Source organism: Phyllobates terribilis, unplaced genomic scaffold (assembly GCF_046119375.1).
Source record: "Phyllobates terribilis strain yellow unplaced genomic scaffold, ASM4611937v1 Scaffold_2__4_contigs__length_985480577, whole genome shotgun sequence".
Classification (NCBI taxonomy): domain Eukaryota; kingdom Metazoa; phylum Chordata; class Amphibia; order Anura; family Dendrobatidae; genus Phyllobates; species Phyllobates terribilis.
Genome location: NW_027362762.1, coordinates 892,368,906 through 892,390,534, shown reverse-complemented (window position 1 = coordinate 892,390,534; position 21,629 = coordinate 892,368,906).

Here is a 21,629-nt window from a genome sequence, read left to right as displayed (position 1 = left end):
TTGGACCATCATTTATTTTTCAACAGGACAATGACCCCAAAACACCTCCAGGATGTGTAAGGGCTCTTTCACCAAGAAGGAGAGTGATGGGGTGCTACGCCAGATGACCTGGCCTCCATAGTCACCAGACCTGAACCCAATCGAGATGGTTTGGGGTGAGCTGGAACCCAGAGTGAAGGCAAAAGAGCCAACAAGTGATAAGCATCTCTGGGAACTCCTTCAAGATTGTTGGAAGACCATTTCCAGTGACTACCTCTTGAAACTCATCAAGAGAATGCCAAGAGTGTGCAAAGCAGTCATCAAAGCAAAAGGTGGCTACTTTGAAGAAGCTAGAATATAAGACATATTTTCAGTTGTTTCACACTTTTTTGTTAAGTATATAATTCCACACGTGTTAATTCATAGTTTTGATGCCTTCAGTGTGAATGTACAACTTTCATAGTCATGAAAATACAGAAAAATCTTTAAATGAGAAGGTGTGTCCAAACTTTTGGTCTGTACTGTATAAACATGTTGGTAGCACGAGTTGCAATTTATATGCACAGCGACCAGTAAGTTACGTGTTAATAATATCCTTCTTTATGCTAGGATGATTGTGCTATAAATGGGGCATATTGGGACTTTTTGTTATTGGCATCGCTGTTTGTGATGGTTTCTTTTTTCTCTCCCCCCCTCCTTCCCTCCCCCTACATCGCGACATATGTTGTAATCCCTGTAGTGTCACCTCTTAGTTCCTGCGTCACATTTTAGACTTACTGTGATGACTCTGCACGCAGGTGCCTCTCTGTCCATGGCGTCTGACTCCCTCCGTGTCCTGGGCAGCTTGCTGCTGCGACGCTGATGTAGTCCGTCGCCTGGCCTGCAGTGAGGCACTCTGCGTCACCTTTGGGTCATGGTGCAGGGTGGGCAGCGTCTTATGCTGCTATAGTAACAAACACGTGGCCCTATAGTCCTATGGTAGTGTCCTGGTTGTTTCCGGATTGTAGTGCATAGTGGGTAGCGCTATGCGCTACTATGGTAACGGTCACATGATCATTTAGTTTCCGGGTTGCAGTGCATAGTGGGTGGCGCTATGCGCTACTATGGTAACGGTCACATGATCATTTAGTTCCGGCATTAGCGGCAGGTCCCACCTCATTGTGGGTGTATTTAAGAGGGATACGTCTCCAGTTACAGTCATCCCCTTGACAAAGGCGGGAGCGCCGAAACGCGCGTCGGGGAGCCACACAGCGTGCAGTCTCGATCCCATTACAAGGTGAATAATATCTCTGATGTGACATTTCCTCCTTTTGCTATTTTCCTATAATTGATATGTACTATGAAGGTTTATGTCTCTATGTGGGTGTGCTAGTGGTAGCCATTTATTTGTCTACAGATATGATTACCCTAAGTGATATGTCGATAGTTTAAAACGATATGTGAGGCATGCGATATCTGTACTCTGCGGTGACACCTGGTGATTGTTTTTAAATATGTTTTATTTGTCTCTGTGTAATGTCTTCTGACATATGTCGTGCCACCATAGCCTGAAATGATGTTGTGATTATTTATATATATATTTCTCAATAAAGATATTTTTTTCTATTTTTCTTTATATCTTTGGCCGTATATTCGTATTTTTTCTTGCTTCGGCACTTCGGGATATCATTCAGTGGTGTTGAGAAGTCTGGCCCAATCCAGCCGTTGTTCATTTTTATAAGAGTCAGCCTGTCAGCATTTTCAGTTAACAGGCGGATGAGCTTATCAGTTATAATTCCACCAGCGGCACTAAAAACCCGCTGTGATAAAACGCTAGCTGCAGGGCAGGCTAGGACCTCCAAGGCATAGAGAGCCAATTCATTCCACGTATCCAGCTTGGATACTCAATAATTATAAGGCACAGCGGAATCACGGAGGATGTTGGTACGGTTGGCAAGGTACTCCCTCAGCATATTCCCAAACTTTGCACTCCTTGTGGGAGTAGCCCGCGCCTCAGGGCCTGTGCGATGGGAGGGTCTGAGAAAACTCTCCAAGAACTTTGACAGTATTCTCCTGCCTCTGCTGGATTGAAGTTGTGTCTCTCTCACTTGTAAAAGGAAAGACGATGATCCAGCTCCACAGACTCCAATAGTAAAAACAAATGTCTTTTATTTAGAATTTTTTAAAAATATCCAGATGGCGATAATGAAACTCCAGCTTGTAGGAAAACAATGCTAGAAGGGAAACACAGGGGCACCAAAGAGGGGTGTGCTACCAGACGCGTTTCGAGCAAAGACCGCTCTTAAACTTGGTATGAATAAGTGTCAGACAAAAGGGGAGGAACCCCTCTTATGCGGCACTAATCAAGAAAAGGTGCTGCAGGTGTGTAACAACCCAAGATTGCAAAGAAAAAAAAATTTTTTTGTAAGAGTGGTGAATTAAAAAGCAACGGGAATTTTTTAAAAACAAGAGTGAGACACCAAGTCAGTAATGTAACATAAACTCTTTTCTATAATTGAAGCCTGAGGGAATTCTAGTATCCAGTACAAAAATCCAAAACGCCTCCCTATTTCTGAGAGTATTCTGTCTGCCTCCGCCATGCTCTATAGCATAAGCTAATAGGCCTTTAGTGCATTTATTACATAGCTGGATTTCTAGCGCTGTAATATGGAAAGGACCTGGCTGCATTCTGCAGTGCCAACAAGCAAATGGCACAGAAAAACTGATCTCTGGTTTGATTTTTAAGCAAATAATGAGGATTAAGATCCCAAAAAAAGTATTCCAGGACCCTGAGACCTGGGCATTTGTATAGAAATATCTAACAGCAGCAGAAGGCAGAATTGGAATGAAGCCTCTTGTGCTATATGCACTGCAGTCTGCTATATACCCTGCCTGCCTATATACGCTGCCTGCCTGATATCTCTGCAGATGGATTAGTTAGTCCTCAAAAGGACTGTTTGTTAAGATAGATATGTGTAATGTACGGTTTTTCTCCCTACACTACCTAATACACAAGCAAATCTCTCCCTGACGCAGCAGCACCTCTCCCTACTCTGCCTGATTCCGGAGTGACTGTGACAAGCATGACGGCGCCAGGTATCATATAGACCTGATTACGCTGTGTGCCCAGCCAATCACTGTAATTCCACAAACTCCATGGCTGCGGCATTACATTGAGAGGCACGCAATCCCTGCATGTTGATTGGCGCTCTAAACAGCGCCAAACATGCAGGGAGGGGACCCGAGCTCCCGCCGAGCAACCCCGGAAATACTCGGCGAGCGCCGAGCATCTTGAGCAGTGAGATGCTCGGGCAAGCACCGAGCAGTAGCGAGCATGCTCGCTCATCACTAATGGAGAACAATATCAGCACTGAAAATTGAAAGAAGAAATATGGCAAGAAAAAACAAGCAAAAAATGGCAGCAGTGTTTATCTGCCCAGATTTGCAAAGCCAAATGCACTACCAGGATGCAGCAGACCCACATAAAGATGGCGGATACACAGGTGCAAAATACTGATGAGACAATTACTCACAACCTACCATTTCATGGAGGGGGTCACTGCTTAGTATTAGAATTGCACAAAGATAGACTTGTATAGGGTACTGTTCACACTAGGGTAGTGCACAGTATCCGGCTTACAGCCTATTAGTTATGCCCATACTATTCGACTAGGCGGGCTGCTCGGTACTATCCAAGTGCACCCCCTGGGAACAGTCACCATAGTTTACAATGTCCGCATGGGCCTGTGTGCACCCTGGAGTAAAAGTGTGCAAAATTACATACAGTGCTGGCCAAAAGTATTGGCACCCCTGCAATTCTGTCAGATAATACTCAGTTTCTTCCTGAAAATGATTGCAATCACAAATTCTTTGGTATTATTCTCTTCATTTAATTTGTCTTCAATGAAAAAAACACAAAAAAATTGTCCTAGAGCCAAATTGGATATAATTCCACACCAAACCTAAAAAAGGGAGTGGACAAAAGTATTGGCACCCTTTGAAAAATCATGTGATGCTTCTCTAATTCATGTAATTAACAGCACCTGTAACTTACCTGTGGCACCTAACAGGTGTTGGCAATAACTAAATCACACTTGCAGCCAGTTAACATGGATTAAAGTTGACTCAGCCTCTGTCCTGTGTCCTTGTGTGTACCACATTGAGCATGGAGAAAAGAAAGAAGACCAAAGAACTGTCTGAGAACTTGAGAAACCAAATTGTGAGGAAGCATGAGCAATCTCAAGGCTACAAGTCCATCTCCGTCAGCGTCTGAATGAAAAGGGACTGTATGGTAGGATACCCAGGAAGACCCCACTTCTTACCCCGAGACATAAAAAAGCCAGGCTGGAGTTTGCCAAAACTTACCCGAGAAAGCCTAAAACGTTTTGGAAGAATGTTCTCTGGTCAGATGAGACAAAAGTAGAGCTTTTTGGGAAAAAGCATCAACATAGAGTGTACAGGAAAAAAAGAGGCATTCAAAGAAAAGAGCACGGTCCCTACAGTCAAACATGGCAGAGGTTCCCTGATGTTTTGGGGTTGCTTTGCTGCCTCTGGCACTGGACTGCTTGACCGTGTGCATGGCATTATGAAATCTGAAGACTACCAACAAATTTTGCAGCATAATTTAGGGCCCAGTGTGAGAAAGCTGGGTCTCCCTCAGAGGTCATGGGTCTTCCAGCAGGACAATGACCCAAAACACACTTTCAAAAGCACTATAAAATGGTTTGAGAGAAAGCACTGGAGACTTCTAAGGTGGCCAGCAATGAGCCAGACCTGAATCCCCTAGAACACCTGTGGAGAGATCTCAAAATGGCAGTTTGGAGAAGGCACCCTTCAAATATCAGGGACCAGGAGCAGTTTGCCAAAGAAGAATGGTCTACAATTCCAGCAGAGCATTGTAAGAAACTCATTGATGGTTACCGGAAGCGGTTGTTTGCAGATATTTTGGCTAAATCTTATGCAACCAAGTATTAGGCTGAGGGTGCCAATACTTTTGTCTGGCCCATTTTTGGAGTTTTGTGTGAAATGATCAATGATTTGATTTTTGCTTCATTCTCTTTTGTGTTTTTTCCTTGCAAGCAAATTGAATGAAGAGAATAATACCAAAGAATTTGTGATTGCAATCATTTTCAGGAAGAAACTGAGTATTATCTGACAGAATTGCAGGGGTGCCAATACTTTTGACCAGCACTGTATATATATATATATATATATATATATATATATATATATACACTGTGTTCCAAATTATTATGCAAATAATATTTTCACAGATTTTCCCAAATTACCTATATGAATAGAAGTCATTGTAATTTTCCAGTCAAATAACTATTAGAGTACAATTGAAAGGTTTTTGTACAAACTGCCTATGATAACAGTATATTTTTAAAAAAATAAAAAACTCAAACTGCACTCAAAATGCATATTCCAAATTATTATGCACAGCAGAGTTTTCAACCTTTTCATTTTAATAAAGAACAAAAAAATGGTCATTTTCAAAATTATAAGCATTAGCAGGTTATTACAAACTGAAATCAAACAGTTTTAAACTCAAAACTTTATTCTAGGTGATGTTACATTTGCACATAGGACCCCTTATTCGAAAGGAGCTTCTGAACACTCTCGTCCATTGAATTTGTCAGGTTTTGGATGGTTTCTGCTTTAACTGTTTTGCATGAGGACAGAATACCCTCCCAGAGCTGTTGCTTAGATGTGAACTGCCTCACGCCATCATAGACACTCCTTTTGATGATGCTCCAGAGGTTCTCAATGGGGTTGAGGTCAGGGGAGCATGGGTGCCACACCATAAGTTTGTCCCCTTTTATGCCCATAGCAGCCAGAGATGCTGATGTGTTATGTGCAGCATGAGACTGGGCATTATCATGCATGAAATGATCTCAATGGTCCAGATGGATGGAGTGGAGGATGGCTGGTTGATGGACACCCCATGCAAACACGGCTACGGCGCTATCAAGAAGGAGGTGGAGTAATGTTTTCGGCTGGAATCATGGGGAGAGAGATTGTCGGCCCTTTTAGGATCCCTGAAGGGATAAAGATGAACTCCATAATGTATGTTGAGTTTCTCAAACAGCACTTTCTTCCATGGTTCAAGAAGAAGAACCGTGCATTCCGCAGCAAGATCATTTTCATGAATGATAATGCACCGTCTCATGCTGCACATAACACATCTGCATCTCTGGCTGCTATGGGCATAAAAGGGGATAAACTTATGGTGTGACACCCATGCTCCCCTGACCTCAACCCCATTGAGAACCTCTGGAGCATCATCAAAAGGAGTGTCTATGATGGCGGGAGGCAGTTCACATCCAAGCAACAGCTCTGGGAGGGTATTCTGTCCTCATGCAAAACAATTAAAGCAGAAACCATCCAAAACCTGACAAATTCAATGGACGAGAGAGTTCAGAAGCTCCTTTCGAACAAGGGGTCCTATGTGCAAATGTAACATCACCAAGAATAAAGTTTTAAGTGGAAAACTGTTTCATTTCAGTTTGTAATAACCTGCTAATGCTTATAATTTCTAAAATGACCATTTTTTGTTCTTTATTAAAATGAAAAGGTTGAAAACTCTGCTGTGCATAATAATTTGGAACATGCATTTTGAGTGCAGTTTGAGTTTTTTATTTTTTTAAAAATATACTCTTATCATAGGCAGTTTGTTCAAAAACCTTTCAATTGTATTCTAATAGTTATTTGACTGGAAAATTACAATGACTGCAATTCATATAGGTAATTTGGGAAAATCTGAGAAAATATTATTTGCATAATAATTTGGAACACAGTGTATATATATATATATAAAATATATGAGGTATTAGTTGATATTTTGGCCAAAATACGCAAGCTCGTAACCCGCGTCAAGGGTCCTCATGCTTACGAGTCCTACTCTAAACACTCACAGCAAAAGCCACACTAAGAAGAATTAAAATTCCCCCCAAAAATTCAAGAAAAAAACAACAAAAAAGGGCAGCAGTGTTTACCTGCCCAGATCTTCAAAGCCAAATGCACTACAAGGATGAAGCAGACCCACATAAAGATCGTGGATACACAGGTGCAAAATACTGATGAGACAATCACTCACAACCTACCATTTCATGGAGGGGGTGACTGCTTAGTATTAGAATTGCACAAAGATAGACTTGTATAGGGTGCTGTTCACACTAGGGTAGTGCACAGTATCTGGCTTACGGCCTATTAGTTACACCCATACTATTCGACTAGGCGGGCTGCCCGGTACTATCCAAGTGCACCCCCTGGGAACAGACACCCTAGTTTACAATGTCCGCAGTGGCCTGGGTGCACCCTGGAGTAAATGTGTGCAAAATTACATATAAATATATATAATATATGAGGAATTAGTTGATATTTTGGCCAAAATACGTAAGCTCGTAACCCGCGTCAAGGGTCCTCATGCTTACGAGTCCTACTCTAAACACTCACAGCAAAAGCCACACTAAGAAAAATTAAAATTCTCCCAAAAATTCAAGAAAAAACAACAAAAAAGGGCAGCAGTGTTTACCTGCCCAGATCTTCAAAGCCAAATGCACTACAAGGATGAAGCAGACCCACATAAAGATCGTGGATACACAGGTGCAAAATACTGATGAGACAATCACTCACAACCTACCATTTCATGGAGGGGGTGACTGCTTAGTATTAGAATTGCACAAAGATAGACTTGTATAGGGTGCTGTTCACACTAGGGTAGTGCACAGTATCCGGCTTACAGCCTATTAGTTACGCCCATACTATTCGACTAGGCGGGCTGCCCGGTACTATACAAGTGCAGCCCCTTGGAAGAGACACCCTAGTTTACAATGTCCGCATTGGCCTGGGTACACCCTGGAGTAAAAGTGTGCAAAATTACATATAAATATATATAATATATGAGGTATTAGTTGATATTTTGGCCAAAATACATAAGCTCGTAACCCGCGTCAAGGGTCCTCATGCTTACGAGTCCTACTCTAAACACTCACAGCAAAAGCTATCTTTATGTGGGTCTGCTGCATCCTGGTAGAGCATTTGGATTTGATGATCTGGGCAGGTAAACACTGCTGCCCTTTTTTTTTTCTTGAATTTTTGGGGGAACTTTAATTCTTCGTAGTGTGGCTTTTGCTGTGAGTGTTAAGAAATATAACCAGCTTTATATACCACAGAACTAAGAAAACCAATTTTGATTCTATCTTGTGTACCCCTGTGACAAAAATATCTGCACCAAAGAATTAATTTCACTAGAGTAGAACTAGTATAATGATGACCGACAACTCTTCCACTACAGCCAAACCCAATGGAGGCTCAATCAGGATACTCCACATTTACAAAAATTAGTGGCAGACACCATAAAAGTGGCATCAATTTCACCAGAGTAGAAGTAGTTTAATGTAGACAGAAACCTCTTCTACTACAGCCAAACGCAATAGATGTAGACTAGTGTTGAGCGACCACTAAAATGCTCGTGTGCTCGTAGCTCGGGCCGAGCTCACCGTGATACTCGGGTGCTCGACCCGAGAAACGAGCCCAATGTTAATCTATGGGAGACACGATCATTTTTGCGGCGGCACCCCCGGCAGTCGGTAGAAAGCCTAAAAAGTGCCTAAAACGATAGTGACAGTGCTCAAATGACATGGGGACAGCATGGGAATCGCCCCAGGAACCATTTCTGACCCCCAGGTCACTGCTGTCAACAACGTGGTCAGAGGTATTAAGCCACTTTTACAGGCTCACAATAAAACGTTTAAAAATGAAACTGAAACTGCTTTCCTGTGAAATATGTTAAGGAACATCCTTTCCAGGGTAAAAACTTCTGTATAAGGTAAAATAAATAGCCAAAAACAAAAATACTCCTCCACACCTTGGGCTATGTTCACAAGTAGCATTTTTTATGCGTTTTTGCACTTTTGTATTGCTTTTAACCGTGATAAATGCATTCACCGGGAAATGTCATTTTAACATTTTACAACCTTATCTGGCCATGTGCTGTGTGACATATGCATACAGTGCTGAAAAGACATGGGAACAGCATGGGGAAGACCCCTGGAAGCATCTCTGACACCCAGGTCACTACCTAAAAGTGTGCCCATCAGAAGTGATCCTTGACGCATCAGAAGATGCAGACTTGCAACTATCCCCGTGCAAGTCCTTGTCCCAGGGCAGTGTTCAATTGAACCTCCCCCATTCCTTGCAATGCAAGTGCAAGTATGCAGCCTGACACCCACCCACCCCCTATTTGACGGACAGCCTAACCACAAACACGTGGACAAGTGAATGTGGCCAGGGATGGTCCATCTGACTGACGCCGTCACACTGGGTTAATATGGTGGAAGGTGGGACACAGTTGGACACTGGGATGCAACATGTCCTCCAGACATAGAAGATTGCGGGTCCTGGGTCAATCAGGCTTCAACACAAAGTTCAGATGGTAGACAGCAGCAGTGGTCGGCCTCCTACACAACGAGTAAATTATTCATGATCATGAGGCCATCCATCTCCTAAGCTTTCTGTTCCTTGGAATGCAAGAGCATTTATGTAGTAGCGGCTAGGCCTGAGGTGGTCAGCGTTTTGGCGCATATCCTACCTCCTCCGAGGATTGCTGGATGTTTTCCTGCTACTATCCCCGTTCTATGACTCCCGTTAAAACAAAGCTTCAGGTGATGAATGATGGATGAGGTGGTGGCAAAGGAGAAAGAGCAGGAGGAACAGGGACCATTCACATCAATATCAGGCCAGTCAACTACACATGTCTTGTAGGATATGTTTCTGTACCAAAAGGAGCGGTTCGGCTACAAAGTTATAGGGCATACAGTGAGTGCAATGCCTACCAAAAATTTCGAGGCACTCCACTGCCCCTTGGAAGTGACATGGAGGTCAGAGGGCCTTAACTAAACCGTTTTTTCCATTTATAGCAACTGGGTCTCCTGTACAATGTTGGCCTAAGCAGTGAATGGAAGGCTTTCCAAAAATTATGAGGAACTGCAATGCCCCTTGAAACAGACGTGGATTACAGTGTACTAAATACCTTCTACCATTATTGGGGAGTGGGTCTCCCTTAGAGTTCGACTATGCATTGAAAATTAAAAGCTGAATAAAATTAGGAGGAAATGCAATGCCCGTTGGAAGAGTCGTGGAGGTTAGAGTTAATTAAAAACAACATTTCAATGCCCCTTGGAAGAGCTATGGAGTTCAGAGTGGTTTAACAAGACACTTTTAATGCCCTTTAGAAGAGATGTGGAAGTCAGAGGGGATTAACAAGACGGTTTTAATGCCCCTTGGAAGAGTGGTGGAGGTCACAGTAGCTTAACAAGATGGTTTTAATGCCCCTTGGAAGAGCTGTGGAGTTCAGAGTGGTTTAACAAGACGGTTTTATTGCTCCTTGGAAGAGTGGAGGAGGTCACAGTAGCTTAACAAGATGGTTTTAATGCCCCTTGGAAGAGCTGTGGAGTTCAGAGTGGTGTAACAAGATGGTTTTAATGCCACTTGGAAGAGTGGTGAAGGTCACAGTAGCTTAACAAGACAGTTTTAATGCCCCTTGGAAGAGTGGTGGAGGTGATTGTAGCTTAACAAGACAGTTTTAATGCCCCTTGGAAGAGTGGGGGAGGTCACAGTAGCTTAACAAGACAGTTTTAATATCCTTTGGAAGAGTGGTGGAGCTCACAGTAGCTTAACAAGACGGTTTTAATGACCCTTGGAAGAGTGGTGGAGGTCACAGTAGCTTATCAAGACAGTTTTAATGCCCCTTGGAAGAGACGTGGAGGTCACAGTAGCTTAACAAGACAGTTTTAATGCCCCTTGGAAGAGACGTGGAGGTCAGAGTTGTTTAACAAGACAGTTTTAATGCCCCTTGGAAGAGTGGTGGAGGTCACAGTAGCTTAACAAGACAGTTTTAATGCCCCTTGGAATAGACGTGGAGGTCAGAGTGTTTTAACAAGATAGTTTTATTGCTCCTTGGAAGAGTGATGGAGGTCACAGTAGCTTAACAAGATGGTTTTAATGCCCCTTGGAAGAGCTGTGGAGTTCAGAGTGGTTTAACAAGATGGTTTTAATGCCCCTTGGAAGAGTATTGAAGGTCACAGTAGCTTAACAAGACGGTTTTAATGCCCCTTGGAAGAGTGGTGGAGGTCACAGTAGCTTAACAAATCAGTTTTACTGCCCCTTACAAGAGCCATGCAGTTCAGCATATGAAAAACATTATTCCCATTATTGCGGTTTGGGTCTCCCATAGTCTTTGCCTATGCCTTGCAAGCAAAAGCTGCCAAAAATTAGGACGGAGTAACTTGCAATGCTGTCAAGATGGACCACGGTCACCCTGGTGGTATAGTGGTGGTGGAGGCTGAGGATAAGGAGAAGAGCAAAAAACAGATGAAATGAGGAAGCGTATACCCATGTGTGGGTGTGAAGCGGTGCATGGGAATACACCTCCCGAAATAACACAGTGGATTTGACTTTATGTCACTCTGCTGTCATTTGGTTGTGATGAGAAGTCTGGCCCAATCCAGCCCTTGTTCATTTTGAAAAGGATCAGCTTGTCAGCATTGTCAGTTGACAGGCGAGTGCGCTTATAAGTTATAATTCCCCCAGTGACACTAAAAACACGCTCTGATAGCACGCTAGCAGCAGGGCAGGCCAGGACCTCCAAGGCGTACAAAGCGAGTTCATTCCAAGTGTCCAGCTTGGATACCCAAAAATTAAAAGGTACAGAGGAATCACGGAGGATGCTGGTATGGTCGGCAAGGTACTCCCCCACCCTCTTTTGAAGCTTTCCACTCCTTGTGAGAGTACCCCGCGCCTCAGGGACTGTAAGATGGGCGGGACTCAGAAAACTGTCCCAGAATGTTGACAGTGTTCCCCTGCCTCTGCTGGACTGGAGTTGAGTCTCTCTCGCCAGTAAGCCTTGGTTGGTCAATGAACTGTGACCTCTGCCGCTAGCGTGTTCAGATGGGAATTTTTTTAACAGTTCTGCAGCAAGTGACTTCTGGTATTGCCACATTTTTGTAGACCTCTCCACCTCAGGAATAAGAGAGTGAAAGTTCTCCTTGTAGCAGGGGTTTAAAAGTGTCACCAACCAGTAATGACTGTTACCCAACATTTTAACAACGCGAGGGTCACGGTTAAGGCAGTGTAACATGAAGTCAGCCATGCGTGCCAGACTGGTAACGGGCAAGACTTCCATGTCCTCACCAAGATGATGACTGACCATGCTCTCCTGCTCCTCCTCCCCCCTGTCCTCAGGCCACCCACGCTGAACCGACGTTATGACAGTTGTACAGGTACTACCGTCTACAGTGCATGATACCAGCTCCTGTTCTGCCTCCTCCTCCTCCTCTCCCTCATTGTCCCCCAATGCACGTTGGGATGAGATGAGGCTCGGCTGTGTGTAATCACCCATTACAGCTTCTTGATCCATCTCATCATACTCTGGCTGCAATGCCTCCTCTTTAATTCTCTGCAGAGAGTATTGCAAAAAATAGACAAGTAGGATGCTGATGCTAATGATGGCGTCATCGCCACTCACCATCTTGGTGGACTCCTCAAAGTTTTTCAGGATGGTACATATGTCAGACATCCAGGTCCACTCCTTAGGTCTTATGTGTGGAGTCTGACCTGAATATCGACGGCCTTGTTGCAGCTGGTATTCCACAACTGCTCTCTTCTGCTCACAAATCCTTTGCAACATGTGGAGGGTAGAGTTCCAACGTGTGGGGATATCACACTCCAGTCGGTGTGCCGGAAGCTGCAAACGCTGTTGCAACACAGCAAGGGCGGAAGCTGTAGCCAACTTCTGAAAATGAGCTGACAGGCGGAGTACATTGATGAGCACATCTGGCAACTCGGGGTGCGATTTAAGAAACCGCTGAAGCACGAGGTTAAGCACATGAGCCAGGCATGGTACGTGTGTGATCTCGCCTCGCCTCAGAGCCGCTACCAGGTTACGGCCATTGTCACACACGACCATGCCTGGATGTAGGTTCAGTGGTCTCAGCCACAGATCTGCCTGCTCTTTCACAGCTGTCCACAAATCTCAAGCAGTGTGAGGTTTATCACCTAAACTTATGAGTTTCAGAACAGCCTGTTGCCGCTTGGCTGAGGCAGTACTGCAGTGCTTCCAGCTTGTAACTGATATGGTGATATCTGAGATGGAGGCTGAACATGAGGAGGAGAAGAAGGATGATGCGCAGGAGCTGTACACTGTGGGGTCAACTCTGACTGACATAGGGCCCGCAATCCTTGGTGTGGGGATGATGTGTTCCGTCCCAAGGTCCGACTGGGTCCTGGCTTCCACTATGTTTACCCAGTGTGCCGTCAGGGATATGTACTGTCCCTAGCCACAAGCACTTGTCCACGTGTCCGTTGTCAGGTGGACTCTCCCAGTAACTGCGTTGTTGAGCTCACGGCAGATGTTTTGGGACACGTGCTTGTGTAGTACGGGAATGGCACACCGGGCAAAATAGTGTCGACTAGGGACCGGGTACTGAGGGACGGCCACCGCCAAAAGGTTGCAAAAGGATTCCGTCTCCACCAGCCTAAAAGGCAGCAAGCAGTCGTGAAATGTGCGAATTTAGGACTGTGGCCTGTGGGGCGTTGGCTGCGAATTTGTGCTTTCATTCAAAAGTCTGGGATATGGACAATTGAATGCTGCGGTGGGACGTGGACGTGGACATTGATGCTGTTTCTTGAGAAACTGCCATAACAAGTGAAGACTGAGAGGAGGGGGCATCTTTGCATGCATAATGGACAGGGGATTGCCTTGCCAGCACAACAGGGGGTTCTCTTACACGCATGACAGTGGAAGAAGCAGTGGTGACACCCGCTGCCACTGGTCGTGGACCCTGTTGTTCGCCCCACAAAGTCGGGTGCTTTGCTGCCATGTGCCTGATCATGATGGTGGTGGTCAGGCTGGTAGTTTTGTCACCGGTGCTGATGCTGGCATGGCAGGTGGTACAAATGGCCTTTTTGGGGTTATCAGCAGAGTCTTTAAAAAATTTCAGACTCTGGAAGACCTACCGGTTGTACTGGCAACGTCCCTCGTGTTGGTGTTACGGGGAACTGTTGCCCGCCTTCTGTGTACGGCCTCCACACTGCTTCTTCCTGCCTGTTGGGGTACTCTGCCTCCCTCCCTCTGTGTGCTGCTGGCCTCACTTTGCGTGTCTTCCTGCCACATTGTGTCAGTTACTAGATCATCCACCACCTCCTCCTCTTCCACTTGCGCATCACGATCCACCTCCTCACTTTGTGGCAATTGTGTCTCATCATCGTCCACCTCTTGTGACAAATTGCCAGCGTTGACTTCCTCTGGCCGTGGCTGTTCAAATATTTGGACATCGCTACATGGGATCTCCTCTTCCACCACTTCAAGCGGAGCAGGCGAGTGGCAGAAATATGGAAATGGACCAGTGAACAGCACTTCAGCGTGTCCAAGTGTGGGATCAGTTGCTGTCTGGCGACACTCAACATGGTGGGAGGAAGGAGCATCAGGGTGAGGAGGAGTATGCGGTCGAGACTCACGACTACTAAAACTTGATCATGTGGAAGACAGACCAGAGGTGGTGGTGCCCAGGTAACTGGAAGTATTATCTGCTATCCAATTAATAACCTATTCACACTGATCAGTTCGCAATACTGGTATTGTAGTGTGCTTCCCTAGTAATTCGGTCAAGAAGTGGGAGTGATAAGATATGGCTGTTGGTTGTGGCACATTGTCACCTTGGCCACGACTAGTGTTGAGCCACCCCCGTAGTGTTCGAGTTCGGTTCGGTTCGTCGAACACCCGTGTGTTCGCCGAACTGTTCGTCGAACTGTTCGTCGAACACCTTCAAACACCGTTAAAACCAATGGCAGGCAAACAAAAACACATAGATACACATAGAAAACACCTTCAAAGGTGTCCAAAAGCTGACAAACTGCTCAGAAGACACAACTAACACATGGAAAAGTGACAAGTACATATAGTCATGAGAAAAGAAAAGAGGTGGAGGAGTAAAAGGAGGGGGAGACACAGATATAGGCATGTCATGCCCTTCTAAAATCCAAAAAGTGAGAAGCCGACACGTTCAGTCCGCTCCTGCCCATGCCGCCTCCGTGTAGCCGGGTTTGTGCCAGAGCCGCGGTGAACCCTGACGGCCAGCCCCCCTCTCCCAATACTGGTGCCTGTCCGTTGGTGGGTCGAGCGAGTCCCCCTGTGGTGGAGGCAGCTCTAAGCTTTTTAATTTAAATTGTCTCTCTAATTTGAATGAATACACTTTAAATCCATTTACAAGGATCAATTGGAGAGCAAGTCTCATGCCAGCAGCCGCGTAATTCCAGCTCCAGTAGCGTCCACTAAAGCTGCTGCAGATAAAAAGCTTTTATAAGGATCGAGCTCGGCTGTCCACCGCAAGGCATCCTACTGCCAGTCCCAGCCCCTATGCCTTGGGGTGCCTCCTGATGCTCTTCACTGAGTATCCCGTGGTCCCGAAGCATTTCCTTTGAAAAAATTAAGTGTCCAAACTACAGGTGGTGTAGCTTGCTTAACAGCCGGGATAATCCGCTGACTAGCAGACACTGCTACTAGGCACAAAGTATTTCCTGGGCTAGATGCAGTTAAAAATTTTTAATTAGATACTCTCGTTGCATGCTGAGAAAGCATTCCATAGAGTCTCCTGGCACGCCATATATGATTCTCTTAAAAAGCTTGGGGTAGGGGTCTAGGAGACCCTTTTATAGCCAAAATCACGGCCCTGTATTGCAATACGTCACCTAGGCTGAAGATAAATGGAACTGTAGCACCCTGAGGGCTCGGTTGCTACAGATGTATTGCACCTCACCCAGAGGTGTGATATCTCACTCTCAGGTAAGGATGGAGTGTGGATCAGGACCCGACACCTGCATGCATTACACCACATTGCCGTGGGGCAGGGCGACCAATATGCCACTGAGATGGGCACGACAGTCCCTGTCCCTGGCTGGAGTGGGGGGAGGGAACACTGAGGAAGGGGAACCCTGTAGTGCAGGAGCAGGGAGGAAGCAGTTCCTGGGTGCATTGAGAAGGGAGTATAAAAGGTGGGCACCATCTTAGTTCAGTGCAGAGAATTCTGAGCAGAAGTGGCAGGGAGCAGGGGCTCTGCATGAGCTCTGCTCCGGAGGCGGGCCTAGTAACAGAGGCCCAGGCCAGGAAGAGGGAGAAGGAAGGAAGAGGAGCGGAGAAGGCTCCAGGAACGAGGAACGAAGGGATCCCAGGGGTGCGGACGGGCGAGTCGCCACCGCACGCCCGAATCCACCTGCATGGAGGGGTCAGGCCAAAGGGGGAGACCGGTCCCCGAAACTAGTGGAGGCAGGAAATGACCCTCAGCTAGAAACTGGAGGTTGTGACATTTTATGTGGCGCAGCCCCTCGCTACACCCGCTAGGAGGGCAGCACATAGGGTCAGGGAAACTGGCGCCAAGTTTACCAAGAGGAGGCCCGAGGCAGCCGGACAGAAGGGTTGGTAAGAAAGGCCAGACAAAGGACACACAAAGGGGGTCCTGTGAAGCGCTCCAAAGTTATCTGGGAGATGTCTGAGCCCCTCACCTGTTGAGCACAGTACGACGTCGGCAGCCGTTACCTGCAGACGTGGTCTGGATAATAAGAACTGTGAGTAAAGGCCCTGGACTGCATCACTGACTCCATGTCGTTACTGCTGCTGCCCTTCACCATCACCCCCATCCTCCGCATACACTGCCCTGAGGCTATACTCCTCCCGTGGGGAGTTATGCTACGCTCTGCTGCACCCACAACACCAGCCTCAGTGGTCTGCCCTGCAGCGGCGGTTCACTCTGACCGCAATCCACGGGTGGCGTAGTCGGACATTTAAACATCAAAACCACATAAATAGTTCCGCCACTGGTTTGACCACCCTGAGCCACGGAACCGGGTCGCCGCCACGAAGACTACAACCACCAGCATCCACCAAAATGGGTCCGGCTCCGGGTGTCCCAAGGCCCTGGGGGTGCATCAGAACATTTTCATCACCTTTCACAATCACCAATGGGACAAGGCAGGGATGTCCTCTGTCCCCTCTCTTATACATCCTAGTGACGGAGCACCTGCTCTCATCAATTCGCCATAACCCCAATATTAGGTGGATTGAGGTGGGAGGCACCGAGTACAAGTGCTCTCTATTTGCTGATGATGTACTAGTATATATCACTCAATCACATATATCCATCCATGCTGTTTTGGCTGAAATAGATCACTTTGTTACATGGTCAAATTTTAAAATCAATGCAGCGAAGTCTGAGGCCCTCGATGTCTCCCTCCCCAAATCCATATAGGATTCCATCCAGTCCAACTTTCCCTTTGCCTGGCCCTCACAGGGTATCAAATACTTAGGAATTCCTATTCATAGAGACCTCTCCCATCTATGTTATCTTAATTTTGGGCCCTTTATTGAACAACTCCATACAGACCACGGTTGGCAAGTTAGAACTGTAAGATTCACTACGTGAACCACTGGTGTTTTGTGGAAAAGCACATGTACACTGTGTTCCAAATTATTATGCAAAAAGTGTTTAGGAGTGATAAGGGAAGAATTTGTTTGTTTGTCAGTTAATCTCATTGATGGTGATGTGTGTCAGCGCTCTTTATATCACTGTAAGCAATTGCAGACACTTGTGCTAATTAGTTTGGCAGGTGTGTCCAATGAAAGGCAAGACTACTTAAGAAGGCTTTCTCACATTATTAAGCAGCCTACATTTTCTGCCAAAATGGGAAAGAAAAAGGATGAGAAGCAACAAATTGTGGAGTGTTTAGGTCAAGGCATGACTACAATCAACATTGTGCGATGATCAGGATGAAGTGTCTTGGCAATCAAGAAGTATGTAGCTGATTCACAGTACACACGTGTGCGTGCTGATAAGGGCAAATTGAGGACTCTTTCCTACAGGCAATTACGTCAGGTTAATAGAGCAGCGGCAAAAAAGCCTTGTCATAGCAGCAGACAAGTTTTTGAAGCTGCTGGTGCCTCCAACGTCCCCCGAACAACAAGATGCAGGGTCCTTCAGAGGTTTGCAGCTGTGCATATGCCATCCTGTCGACCTCCTCTATCCACTTCACACAAGCAGAAACGGCTCCAGTGGGCCAAACATTACATGAAGACTGATTTCAAAACTGTTTTGTTCACGGATGAGTGCCGTGCAGCGCTCGATGGTCCAGATGGATGGAGTGGAGGATGGCTGGTTGATGGACACCCCACGCAAACACGGCTACAGCGCCAACAAGGAGGAGGTGGAGTAATGTTTTGGGCTGGAATCATGGGGAGAGAGATTGTCGGCCCATTTAGGATCCCTGAAGGCGCTAAAGATGAACTCCATAATGTATGTGGATTTTCTCAAACAGCACTTCCTGCCATGGTTCAAGAAGAAGAACCATGTATTTCACAGCAAGATCATTTTTTTGCATGATAATGCACCATCTCATGCTGCACATAAAACATCTGCATCTCTGGTTGATATGGGCATGAAAGGGGACAAACTTATGGTGTGACCCCCATGCTCCCCTGACCTCTACCCCCTTCAGAACCTCTGGAGCATCATCAAAAGGAGTGTCTATGATGGCGGGAGGCAGTTCACATCTAAGCAACAGCTCTGGGAGGGTATTCTGTCCTCATGCAAAACAATTGAAGCAGAAACCATCCAAAACCTGACAAATTCAATGGACGAGAGAGTTCAGAAGCTCCATTCGAACAAGGGGTCCTATGTGAAAATTTAACATTACCTAGAATAAAGTTTTGAGTTGAAAACTGTTTGATTTCAGTTTCTAATAACCTGCTAATGCTTATAATTTCAAAAATGACCATTTTTTTGGTCTTTATTAAAATGAAAAGGTTGATTTAAAAGTTTGGGGGATCTAAGAGTGTGGCAACCCAGTAGTCATGATTACTTAGAATTCTGACAATATGAGGGTCATGTTGCAGGTAGTGCAGCAAGAAGGCACTTATGTGTCTTGCGCATCTCGGAGCCCCAAAATTATTTTCCGGGCTAGATGCAGCTAAAAATTATTATTCATTTTAAATCTGGTGGAGCTTAGTATAGATGGGCTTATAGGATCAGTGCTGCACACTGCTACAAAGCCCAAATTATTTTCCAGTCAAGATACAGATAAACATGACTAGTAATTTGAAAGCTTAAAACGGTTGGTAGGGTGATTTTAACCAATCATCAAGCTTTTACTCTCCCCAGGATGACACAGGGGTAGAAAAGTCGTTTCGGATCCATGATTTGTTCATCTTTATGAACGTGAGTCTGTCTACATTATCAGTGGAGAGCCGCGTGCGCTTATCTGTCAGCACACCACCAGCAGCGCTGAACACACGTTCAGACAGAACGCTGGCTGCGGGGCATGACAAGATCTCCAAGGCGTAAGTGGCTAGCTCCGGCCATTTATCCAGATTGGAAGCCCAAAAAGAGCAAGGGTCCAGTGACACAGTCATGGCTTCAATGTTTACTTGGAGATACTCCTGTACCATCGTCTCTAGGCGTTGACTATGTGTCAGACTTCTTGTCTCCTGTGGCCTTGCAAAGGATGGGCTAAAAAAGTGGTGAAATGATTCCGCAAAATTGATGTTACCAGCAGATACTGTGGTTCTGTTGCGGTTTGAGTGCTGAACACTTGACGGTCCCACGGTTGGCAAGTTGGAACTGTGAGATTCACTACGTGCACCACTGGTGTTTTGTGGAAAAGCACATGTAAGATTCTGCAACAGTCTCTGCTGATACTCCTGCATGCGTGCATCCCTTTCTATGGCAGGAATAATTTCTGCAAATTTACTTTTGTACCGGGGATCTAACAGTGTGGCAACCCAGTAGTCAGGATTATTTCTAATTCTCACAATTCGAGGGTCATGTTGCAGGTAGTGCAGCAAGAAGGCACTCATGTGTGTTGCGCATCCAGGAGCACCAAGTCCCTGTTGTGTTGGTGGCGAGGTAACAATCATGGTTCCTTCCTCTGTCCTCTCCCCCCAACCTCGCCCAACAGAAATGTGATCAAGGTCTCCCTCATCTGATGAGTCTTCCATCAGTTTGTCCTCCACTTCTTCCTGGGCTCCTGCACCTTCCTCACTAGTTTGGCTGCTACCATGCGCAATGGTAAAACCATCTCCCCCACCCTCACATGCCTGCCGCCTTGGTGCTGCCGACCTTCTGGACCTTGCAGATGTTAGCCCTTCCGCATACAACTCCTCCTCCTCTACTTCCTCCACCTCCTCTTGTGCCACCACCTGACTCCGAATTCTGTTTAACATGTGCTCCAGCATGTAAATCACCGGAATAGTCATGCTGATAATGGCATCGTCAGCACTAAACATCTTCGTCGCCATTTCAAAACTGTGCAGAAGGGTGCATAGGTCCCTGATCTGAGACCACTCCTCCACCGTGATTTGCCCCACCTCCGGATCTCGTTGGCCCAGGCTATACGTCAGAACGTATTGCACCAGGGCTTGTCGGTGCTGCCACAGTCACTGCAACATGTGCAGAGTTGAATTCCACCAGGTAGGCACATCGCATTTTAGCCGGTGAAGTGGCAGGCCCAACGACTTCTGTAGAGATGTAAGTCGATGAGCTGCGGGATGCGAACGGCGGAAGTGAGCACACAGCGACCGTGCCCTCTGCAGAAGGCCATCTAGTCTGGGATAGTGGGCTAAAAATTGCTGGACAACCAGGTTCAACACGTGAGCCATACAAGGCACGTGTGTGACATTGCCCCGGCGAAGGGCTGCACCCAGGTTTGCAGCATTGTCGCACACGGCCTTCCCTGGTTTCAGGTCCAGTGGAGACAACCATTCATGAAATTGGTTCTCCAGAGCTGACCACAACTCCTCAGCTGTGTGACTCACATTTCCCAGACATCTCAAAGTAAAAACCGCCTGATGACGTTGAGCCCTACTGCCAGCATAGTAAGGAGGTGTGCAGGATCCCTTCTGCGCAGTTAGAAAGCTTGTGGCATGACCAGACAGGCTTTGGGTGCAGGTGGAAGACCGAGAGGAGGTTGAGGAGGCAGAAGCAGTGGAGGAACTTTGAGATAAAGGGGATTGACGCACAACTCGTGGGGATGGCAAGACTTGGACAGCAGCCCCTTGTCCTGCTGTCACCATAGTTACCCAGTGCCCAGTCAGCGACATGTAACGCCCCTGTCCATGCCTACTCGTCCAAGTGTCTGTGGTGAAATGCACCCTGTCACACACAGAGTTTCTCAAAGAAGCGGTGATGTTGTGTGCGACATGCTGGTGGAGCGCAGGCACAACTTTCTTTGAGAAGTAGTGACGACTGGGCATCTGGTATTGGGGCACTGCGACGGACATAAGGTCTCGAAAATCCTTTGTGTCCACCAGGCGGAAAGGCAGCATTTCTGTAGCCAAGAGCTTGCAGATGGTGAAATTCAACCTCTTAGCTTTCTCATGGCTAGGAGGAAATGGTCTTTTACTTGTCCACATCTGAGGGACCAAGGGCTGGCTATTGTGCTTAGACGGGGTTGATAAGGGTGTCCCCGGCAAACTGCCGGTCTGTGAGGAAGATGCAGGCGGACATGTTAGGTTGCCTTGATCCAAAGGTGGTGCTATCGATGTCGGACAGCGCTCAACACCAGCTGGTGTTGCCACCTCCAAAGAAAATGATGACCTGCCAATCACGCTGGCTGTTGCGGGTAAA